The 11283-nt window shown below is 39.3% G+C and overlaps 1 long non-coding RNA gene across 1 annotated transcript; it reads left to right on the top strand.

Annotated features, from left to right (window-relative positions):
- Positions 1-2208: 2208 nt before the first annotated feature.
- On the top strand, positions 2209-4053 carry LOC149116592 (uncharacterized). The gene is made up of 2 exons (XR_016205414.1): positions 2209-2561; positions 3866-4053. It is a non-coding gene; the product is annotated as an uncharacterized LOC149116592 (long non-coding RNA).
- The last annotated feature ends 7230 nt before the right edge of the window (positions 4054-11283 follow it).

Raw genomic sequence — 11283 nt, 5'->3', positions numbered from 1 at the left:
CTGCGCCAAGTCATGTTCATTGCTTTGGTTGAGTTGATTGGCCTGCGGTTGGCTTGTTGTAGGAGATTCCAGGGCAAGAATTGTAGCTAGGGGACTGGTAACTTCCCGGCCAGAACATGGATCTACAGTCCTTGGCCCAGTGTCCAAATTTGCCGCATTTGAAACAGCGAAAGAAGTCGCCAGAAGCGTCCCTACGGCCTGAAAGATAAAAGCAATGACGAAACCTGTAGTAAACGGGACGGGGGGGGGGGGGGGGTGGGGGGCGTAAACCAGAAAGATGAATAAACTGTATGGAACCGCGAGCGTGAATGATACTCAAGAGACAGCGAAGAGTATAAATACTAATAACTGGCCAATCAGGACATCCGTGCAAAACAGAATGCACAATAGTGGATGCGGCAGGTGTGAGACGAAAACAACTGCGACTAATTACTTGGAATAACAGCAGAAAATACATTTATTCCCAGTTTTCGTTTTTCATAGAAAACCAAGATGGTAGTGTTCGAACTCTTTAACCAGACTTACAAATATGGTTATACGAGTGTGATTTCTTTATAACGTCAATTCAAAGATATGCGCATACACGATCGTGATTTCTCGCGAATAGTTTCTCCTTGAGATAGAAATAGAAACTCCTCGGCATTGAGTTTGTTGTCTAAATTAGTTCGGACTGCTCGAGCTCTGATTATTTATTAATAATAACTTGCTTGCCACTCGGGCTTCTGTTAATCGTCCATGTTGAAGAGACTTTAAGTTACTGTGATACGTTGTGTGACATATGTTAAATGTTAAGTGTCATTCTAGACTTTTCGTACTTTGAGCCGTCGTCTCGTCAGGGGGATGTTCCATGTTCGGGGTTTTGATTGAGTTTTAATGAGTAGATATCTTAAAAGCTTTGTTAACTATCCGTAAACCGATAAGCGAATATACGAACGCTCTACATACTGCTTGAGAGCAACCCTTTTAGGAGGTTTTAATGTACGAGGTTACAAATCAAGTTTTTCTCAATTTTGAGAAAATTAAATTGTCTATTGGCTTGAAAAGAAAAAAAGATAGAAGAGGAGGACAAAACTTGTTTACATCGTGTTGGCATACAATTTGGAACAATTTGCTTTGAATATAATTTCCGGAAAGAAATCTTTTGTCTAGGTCCACCTACGTAACTTGGGGTTACGACATAGAGGCAAAAACTAAATTTATGCGACTTAAAAGAAATTCAATTTGGAGGTAAACATTAGTTTGTACTCCAACTTAGAACTGCTCATTTGCGAGTCTGCTGTTACAAAAAAACAATTAGGTAACTGAGAGCAAATGTCTACAAGAAACAAAGATAGCTCGGTAAGGCTTGAAAAATAGAATTTGCCCTACTATTACATATAAGTAGGCCTTAGTAAAAGTAAAAACGCTATGTAGGTTTTCTCTTCAAATATCTTGATATTTCCGAGAAGAAGGACATTATCGGTTTCACGTCCAGACATCAATCTAACGAGTTCTAACTAAGCTGAAAATTGACCATTTTCATTCGATTCGCATTTCGCAGCTATTGAGGACAGAAAAGTTGTAATACAACCAGCTTATTGCAGAACATGATAACCCAGCTAAGATAAACATATATATGTTGGTTTATGCTTAAGTCGTGCTGATATTTCTGTGATATTTCGAGTTGAAGTGGTTTGATAAGAAAAACAATGGTAGCACTTTTGGTCACGCATTCGATTGCTGGCGTGATTTTAATTTTTTTGTATATGATTTGATAGCCTGCGTAGCAGTCTTTTCCGTTTCCCTTCTGTTTCTAACTTTTTGCTCTCGCCCCATGCGTTCGCGCGACTTCCGCTTGGTTCTCGCTTTCTCCTGCTTAGAGGAAACGGAAAAGACTGCTACGCAGGCTAATGATTTGAATAATGTTTTGACGAGTGCCTAATCATTTGCCCAAACTGAACTTTACATGAGAAGACACAAGTGATGTCTACTGTAAGTATCTCCTCCCGCGGAGATTTTTGTTTTGCGGTTGTGGCAGGCGTTATAATCTTGTTAAAGGGGTTTCAGCGACTGTCATCTCACGTATCTTCGGCATCTGGAAAGTGTTGTTATTTTAACTAAGCATGGTTTCCCGTGACGGAGAAACAGGTTTTACATTTCACCTCGTGACCTGCAGCCTCGACCTTACAGCGAGTTCACGGTTGACCTTCGATCGAAGATGGTGCCAAGGAAGGGATTTTATCTTTTCGCTCGCGGCATCAATCCAGATCTTACTTCGAAAAAACTCGGTGTGTCCTAAACGAACGTGATTGCATCATAAGTCCGATAAAGACTTTTTTTAAGAAAAGAGCGGTGGTAGCAAGTTTTCGGACGAATTTGCACGAGTGGAAATTGGATCCTGCCTTGCCGATTGCTCCAGTTATCGTGGCAAAGCTTTGGAATTAAAGTGGTGGCTTCTTCATTTGGTTTGCTGGCCATGTTGTCACGCCAACATCTTGTCAAGAGCACACTTCAAAAGAATTCCCTGAACGACCTGGATTTAATTTGTTCACAGTTCGAAAAGGACATGGTCAAGAACAGGGGTAAGTTTGCGAACAATGTTTTTTGAGTTTAGCTGGAGGGGGAATACCGTAATAACTTCACTTTTAGTGGCGCTTTGATTGGCAAAGGCCGTTACAGCATGACCAACGCTGACCTTGTGTTTTCGAGAGCTCAAATTCAGTTTATTTTCCCGCTTGAGGCACCTAAGTTACTTTTTTGCCAATGGGGGGCCTGGGTTGATTTTGCTGGAGTAGGGTCAGAGGTCAGCTTTGGTCAGCTAACATGTATTTTCTTTTGATTGAAAGGACGGGATTGTATCGTGGACCGCAATGACAGTCATTTTAGACATTGTTATATTGAGTGCAATCAAGGGCAAAATAAATGAAAAATTAAGACCACCACTCCCCCCATTTTAATGATGGAAAAATGCGAATTTATCTTTGATTTGGGTGGATAGGTGGTTTTATTTCTCATTTTATTCTGTCCAAGATTTTAGTCTCCTGATGAAAATAATCAATGTGGTTGGTTCCCTAAAATAAATTATGTTGATGGCCACCTTGTTTAATTTGAGGGGCAAACACAGTAAAAATTGCAGTAAATGTATGGGAAAAGTTTAAAGTTTGCTGCCTAATAAGTTGAGAGTCATTGACTTCCTGAATGTTTAATGCGTTACAAGGAACAGATACACTGCAGATCTAAAGGGTTTCCTTAGTCAAATGCGATGAAAATAGATTTCCTGTGACGCAAGGATAGGCACTTTTAAATTTTGTATACAAATGTCTCTAAATTTTCTTGCGAATTGTGACTCACACTATTTTTCAGACTATTGAAAAATGAAAAACTTAATTATGGCTTTTCTAGCGAGGCTACTTCCCACTTATCATATGGTCTACGAATTGTTTTACCTTCTAACCTTTGTTTTTAATTTACTGAAAAATATTTCAGGTTTTTAGTCTCAAGATTCTCTATTTTCCCCATACATTTACTGCAGTTTTTGCCCTTTTTGCCCTCCGAAATTAAAATGGCGTGAAAAAACCGTGAAAATTTCTCTTTCATAATTATACTTTCCGGGGTTCCTTTGGATTTGATCTTGCCACTTTTTACCAGGTTAAAAACAGACAATATTCTATATATAATAATGCAGCACTTACTCAAATGTTATAATTGATTTTATCAGCAGCCCACATTATGATTGGTTTATCACTAACCATAAACTTAATAAGTCTGTTGAGTCAGGCGTCAAAAATGGACAACAATGGTTATGTGTTAATGTATAGTATTATTCACACTATTCAATTTGTTATGTGCAGGTTGCTAACTGGCAGACAACTTAATACATTTATAGGTGTCCAGCTGAACAGGAAATTCCCAACAAAATTGAAGGCATTCATGTGAAGCACTTTTCATGGAAAAGCTGTAGAAGACCTTACACAGATTTAAACACAGCAAAAAATCTGATTTAAAATGGAGTAACCATCTATCAGTCCTGTCTTCATGTACACATGTGCTCTAATAAAAACATTGTAAGTTGAATTAAGATGATGACCAAAAGATAACCAAAAAACAACCAAAATAGAAAAAATAAAATAATAATGTTTTTATGGTGGCAATAACATTATTAGGCTACACTTTAAGGTGGCACACCCTGAAGTGTAGTGTAACCAAGAGATTATAATGTCATGCCAGCAATAACATTAATAGGCTACACTTTAGGTGGCACACCCATGAGTGTAGTGTAACCAAGAGATTCTAATATCATGCCAGCAGTAACATTAATAGGTTACACTTTAGGAGGCACACCCATGAGTGTAGTGTAACCAAGAGATTCTAATGTCATGCCAGCAATAACATTAATAGGCTACACTTTAGGTGGCACACCCATGAGCATAGTGTAACCAAGAGATTCTAATGTCATGCCAGCAATAACATTATTAGGCTACACTTTAGGTGGCACACCCATGAGTGTAGTGTAAGCAAGAGATTCTAATGTCATGTCAGCAATAACATTAATAGGCTACACTTTAGGTGGCACACCCATGAGTGTAGTGTAACCAAGAGATTCTAATGTCATGCCAGCAATAACATTATTAGGCTACACTTTAGGTGGCACACCCATGAGTGTAGTGTAAGCAAGAGATTCTAATGTCATGGCAGCAATAACATTAATAGGCTACACTTTAGGTGGCACACCCATGAGTGTAGTGTAACCGAGAGATTCTAATGTCACGCCAGTAATAACATTAATAGGCTACACTTTAAGTGGCACACCTATGAGTGTAGTGTAACCAACAGAGTCCAATGTCTTGCCAGCAATAACATTAATAGGCTACACTTTAGGTGGCACACCTATGAGTGTAGTGTAACCAAGAGATTCTAATGTCATGCGAGCATTAACATTATTAGGCTACACTTTAGGTGACACACCCATGAGTGTAGTGCAACCAAGAGATTCTAATGTCTTGCCAGCAATAATGTTATTAGGCTACACTTTAGGTGGCACACCCATGAGTGTAGTGTAACTGAGAGATTCTAATGTCATGCCAGCAATAACATTAATAGGCTACACTTTAGGTGGCACACCCATGAGTGTAGTGTAACCAAGAGATTCTAATGTCATGCCAGCAATAACATTAATAGGCTACACTTTAGGTGGCACACCCATGAGTGTAGTGTAACCAAGAGATTCTAATGTCATGCCAGCAATAACATTATTAGGCTACACTTTAGGTGGCACAACCATGATTGTAGTGTCACCGAGAGATTCTAATGTCATGGCAGCAATAACATTAATAGGCTACACTTTAGGTGGCACACCCATGAGTGTAGTGTAACCGAGAGATTCTAATGTCACGCCAGTAATAACATTAATAGGCTACACTTTAAGTGGCACACCTATGAGTGTAGTGTAACCAACAGAGTCCAATGTCTTGCCAGCAATAACATTAATAGGCTACACTTTAGGTGGCACACCTATGAGTGTAGTGTAACCAAGAGATTCTAATGTCATGCGAGCATTAACATTATTAGGCTACACTTTAGGTGACACACCCATGAGTGTAGTGCAACCAAGAGATTCTAATGTCTTGCCAGCAATAATGTTATTAGGCTACACTTTAGGTGGCACACCCATGAGTGTAGTGTAACTGAGAGATTCTAATGTCATGCCAGCAATAACATTAATAGGGTACACTTTAGGTGGCACACCCATGAGTGTAGTGTAACCAAGAGATTCTAATGTCATGCCAGCAATAATGTTATTAGGCTACACTTTAGGTGGCACACCCATGAGTGTAGTGTAACCAAGAGATTCTAATGTCATGCCAGCAACAACGTTATTAGGCTACACTTTAGGTGGCACACCCATGAGTGTAGTGTAACCAAGAGAGTCTAATGTCATGGCAGCAATAACATTAATAGGGTACACTTTAGGTGGCACACCCATGAGTGTAGTGTAACCAAGAGAGTCTAATGTCTTGCCAGCAATAACATTAATAGGCTACACTTTAGGCGGCACACCTGTGAGTTTAGTGTAACCAAGAGATTCTAATGTCATGGCAGCAATAACATTATTAGGCTACACTTTAGGTGGCACACCCATGATTGTAGTGTAACCGAGAGATTATAATGTCGTGGCAGCAATAAAATTAATAGGGTACACTTTAGGTGACACACCCATGAGTGTAGTGTAACCAAGAGATTCTAATGTCATGCCAGCAATAATGTTATTAGGCTACACTTTAGGTGGCACACCCATGAGGGTAGTGTAACCAAGAGATTCTAATGTCATGCCAGCAGTAACGTTATTAGGCTACACTTTAGGTGGCACACCCATGAGTGCAGTGTAACCGAGAGATTCTAATGTCATGCCAGCAATAACATTGTTCGGCTGTTACAATATCAATTTGTCTCACCTAAAGGTAGTAAACTGTAACCGTGAAATATTTATATCAGTGCGTATGACAAGCAAGTATACTGATATTTATTACTCTTATTGAATATTTCATCGTGAAATGTTGACCCCTTCTCTTAAGTTTTTAACAGCCATAACACTGAAGTCACATACTGGAAAAAGTTATACTCAAAGACAACTTATCTGATGAATGCAGAAAATGCGGTCGTATTATAGTCTATTAAAGCTAATGTAAAGTGGCGAATAAACCATCATCATCATATCGTTACACAACCAATCGAATGAAAATATGTATTATTATTTTTATTATAATGTAATGGCAAATTATCATGTCAAATACTACATGTACAACAATAATAGTAATGATAAATTTTTAAAAAGCCATAAAAAAGCCATAAGGATGATCATTATACCAGAAAATAGAGGGCCCTGAACAGTCTAGCTTTAAACAAAAGTCGTGTTCAAATAAAAGATTGTTGTTGTTGTTGTCCATTAATGGGTAAATTCTGTCAAGTTAAAGGCCTTGAGTAAATTACGCCCAGCAAAGACAAACAAACAATTGAAAAACAAGTGGATCTGTGCGCGTTATGTTAAGCACTGAGGTGCTTTGTTAGAATTTTAACTGTCTCACAAAATCGGCAAGGCAAGGTCTCAAAGACGGTCTTTGAGCTGCTCTGACTCTGATAAAAACCCACCGTCTTAGAGGCAGCTTTTAGCATTTTTCATAAGAATTACACACCACTCGCGCCACTGTACAGCCGATCCTTCATTGCATCTGAGGCTAAGTAACTTTGAGGCTGTGTTCAAAGGCGATTCTCTTTCTACTTAAGTTAGACGGAACTCGCTGCTACCTTGGGGCTTTTTCCAAAAGGTATGGAAACAGGGCAACATGTATTTCTCTGAGGCTATGGGTGTCTTAAACTCGTGAAAACAGTTTTTTAAAACACGAGATGAAATTCTTCGTGTTCCAGTTCAAATTTATGTCGCTGACGTGGTTGCTGCCTTTTGGGTGGGCTCTTCATCAGGTAGACCATTCTTAGGGCCTGTTTACAAGGAAAGAGGGTTACCCTAGCACTAACACATTTTCTCTTGTTTTCTTCGTCGTCTTTACAAGGCAGCTAGCTAGGGTTAAACGAGTAGGCGGTTTACCCTATCTGCGTGCTAGGGTTACCCTGGCAGGCGGGCTAACTTTTTCCCTTGTAAACACTCCAGGTAGGGTTAGCCCCCTACCTGGGTTAACTTTCCACTTGTTTCCAGACCCGTTGAGTGTAACCGCGCATTAAGTTGTCCCGCGCTCGGGTTGTAGGGTTACACCAAAATTTTGCTTGTAAACCCGGGCTATCTTTTGCCCTCCAGCTAGCGTTAACCCGCTTGTTAGAGTAGACCTCCCTCCTTGTAAACAGGCCCTTAAATATATCTCAGTGTGCTGGTTGAGTTTTCAATTTTAATTTCAAGAAACGTTCCTTTAAACGCCCTCCTTTTAGTAATGTGACGAAGTTGTTGATTGAAGTAATTATAATTTGAAGAAAAGTTTCTGTTAGTTCCTGTTACTTGAGAAAAATTTTACGGGTTTTGTTTTAACACTGCGCAACATGACGTTTCTTAATGTTCATAAGCGTTACACTGTACCTTCCCTTGTTGTATCGTCATCAGTTTGCCGCTCTTAATTGATAGGAAGAATAAATTATACTTTTGATCCTTGATTCCGGTATTTTCTGGGGATGTGGGAGGGTTTCACCACTCTCGGTCGTTACTTTCGAAATTTTAAGGTCTGTTTTCGCAGCGCGTGCGAACACCATGAAGTCATTGGTAGCCGTGCGAGGTCACTTAAAGCACTGACAAACTTTGCTTTGTGTACTAACTGATTCCTCACCCCGGGCCCTAACTTTCCCCGCGGCTATGTAATTGTGTGACATTTCCTCTCAATAGCGGAGGGCAAAAAGACTGTTCGGAGTATTAAGCTTAGATAACTCATTGTGGAGACTCAAATAAAGATAAATTTACAGATAAGTAAGAGATTATTTATTTACAATCAAGATAAAGGTGTTTGTGACTATAAATGAAATTCATCAAGTAGTGCATATACACTCTTTCTTTTTTAAAGAAGATATTTTATAAGAATATCGAGGCTGAAATTAGCGAAATTTAAAGAATATTTTAAGAATAAACCTGAGGCTGAAATTGTGAAAATAATACAATTTCATGCGTTGAAAATCTGTAAAAACAATACAATGATGTTTTTACTTAACTGTATAAAATTATTCCTTTCTCTAAACGGCAAAACTAGCCAACAAACGAAACACTCTTCACTAGCGATAGCCAAATGTTTAATGATGAGCGGTACATGTGATGTGTTTGTGCAGTAAAAAATATGTACAATGCAAAAGACATGAGCTTAACCGCAAAATTTTTCATGATAAATTCTTTCTTGTCGTATGACATGACATTTTGACCTTACTGATTGCAATGAACAGCAATGGAGCACTTGTAATTGATACCTAAATGTCATAAGTTAAGAATATTACAACAACATTTTCAGCCTAAAATCAGCAGAAAAATAGGAGTATTCAGCCTGGGCCGGAAAAACAATATTCTTATGAAAAAAAAGAAAGAGTGTGATGCGTTATTTTTTAGAAAATTGTTAAGTGTAGTTCGCTCCCAGATCATTTCGGCTTAATTCCAAGATCTGTTTTAGATTGATGAATCAAGCGTCCCTTTACTTCCGGACAAGCATCTCAATGCAAGCTCAGCGTTGATCGTGATGACTTTGATGGAGTAAGCAAGAAATGTTAGTCGGCCCTTGCGCGTCTCTTTACTTGAGCATGCGTTTGTAGGCTCCTGGTTATCTTTTAGTTCTGATCGTAAATCTTGGTTTGAGTAGGGAAGGAGAGGATGATTTCGTGTTGTGCATTAAATTCTAGTAATTCGTACAGTACATCATTTGCGCGAATACTTGTTTTATCAGGATTTCCGCCCTCGCCGTAGTTTCAACATTCATTGCCCCTCCTCCCTCACGTCTTTTTTCCTTCCATGTTTTTCCCCACTGCTCACGTTCTTTTGGACATGATCTAATAATGCTTTCATTCCAGAGTGTAGAGCGTCAGGAATGACTCACACAGCACACTGCATTTAATTGCTCGTTGACATATGTAAGCCGGTGTGCGCCGCTGTTCGTCTCTGGTTTACTTTCAAAAATTAATATTTTTCTGACAGACGATCGTCGGCATAACAGATTATAACGCCTCGTTGGTATCATAGGGTGAAGAAACCTGGAGCGCCCTAAGATAATGCTCAACAATTTCTTGTACTAAAAGTATAAGGAATTGTATGGAACTCTCCGGGATACTTACAGTACAAGCCGTGTGCGTCTTCTCATGATACATTGAAAGACCTATCCTAGTATAGTTAGAATCGAAAATCTTTTGGAATTCTGAGACATGGAACGGTCAAAATGACAATGGTCAAAATGACAATTGTTTTCACCGACTGACGAACTCATCGTTGGGGAACACTTTGGTTTTGTTTACCGCTAAATAGTTAGATAAATCCAATATTCTTAAGACTGGGCTTTTTTGTACAAGGAATGGTTCTGCAATAAGCTGGTTGTATTACAACTTTTCTGCGCTCAATAGTTGCGAAATGCGAATCGAATGAACATGGTCGATTTTCAGCCCAGTTGGAGTTGAGTCTGAAAGTTAAATCGTAAATGTCCCTTTTCTCGGAAAGACAAAACTATTTCAAGGAAAAAAAAAAAAACTACAGCCTGTTTGTACTCTTGCTAGGGGCTAGCTATATGCAAAAGACGAGCGAATTTGAGTATTCTAGGCTTGCCGAAGAAATTTGATTTTGTTTGATTTCTGTGGGCATTTACTCTTAAAAAAAATTTACTAGTAGTAATTCTACATCAAAGAGTGCGTTAGAGTTTTGGCAGGCTTGGTATGTTAAAAAACAAAAGTTCTAGGGACCGCATTTTGTGCCAGAGCTGTTAGGTAGGCGTGAAATTGATCCCCTTTCAGCAGGGGCAGAAACAAATGAATTGATCGCAAAGCAGTATTGGTATGTTAAAAAAGAAAAAATTCTCGGGAAAGTATTTTGTACCTGAGCTGTTAAGTAGGCGTGAAATTGGTCTCCCTTCAGCAGGGGCAGAAACAAATGAACTGATCGCAAAGCACGTGCATACGAGAGGGTTTGTTCTCGTTTGTACATGTATTGTGTAATATTATACATAAATCTGTGTTTTATACCCAGTCCGTAGTCCGTAGTCTACAGTCCGCAGTCCGCAGTCAGCAGAATGCAGTCCGCAGTCCACAGTGCATGGTTTATACTGACCGTGTAAATCGACACCAACCATGTTTGTTCCGTCAGTATGTTGGACGACGTGCTTTTAGTACCAAAACTAGGACAATTATTTTGTTTACGAACACGACTTTGAATCGCCTTGGCTTTGGGGTAACAGTTACAGGGGATTTTCACTTCCAAAACAATGAAACGGAGGACATGTTCGTGTACCAAAGCAACCCTGTGGGAGTTGAACTCATTTCCTATGTAAACACTTTCGTTGGGTTTACGTTACGTAGTTTGCGCACAGAATTCTAGGCAACGAAGTGAAACTCATTTCCTCCTTTGATCTATTCCGCAGAAAGCAGCATTGGTTTCGGTCGAAGAGAAGTGGGTGCACAACACGCAGCCAAACTACAACTTTCTGTTCGTACGAAAAGTCGTACACATTTCGTGAAGACATGTCTGCAAGGTTTTTAAATGCACTAACTCTGACTTCAAACTTTAAATAAATAACTTATCCGCTACAGTCTTCAATAATCTGCCTCAAAAAGTGGTACACATTTCGTGAAGAC

Source organism: Orbicella faveolata, unplaced genomic scaffold, assembly GCF_042242905.1.
Source record: "Orbicella faveolata isolate gen_17 unplaced genomic scaffold, um_ofav_v1 contig_12, whole genome shotgun sequence".
Lineage (NCBI taxonomy): Eukaryota > Metazoa > Cnidaria > Anthozoa > Scleractinia > Merulinidae > Orbicella > Orbicella faveolata.
Note: the sequence above shows the minus strand (reverse complement) of the source record. Positions and strands in the feature narration are given on the sequence as shown.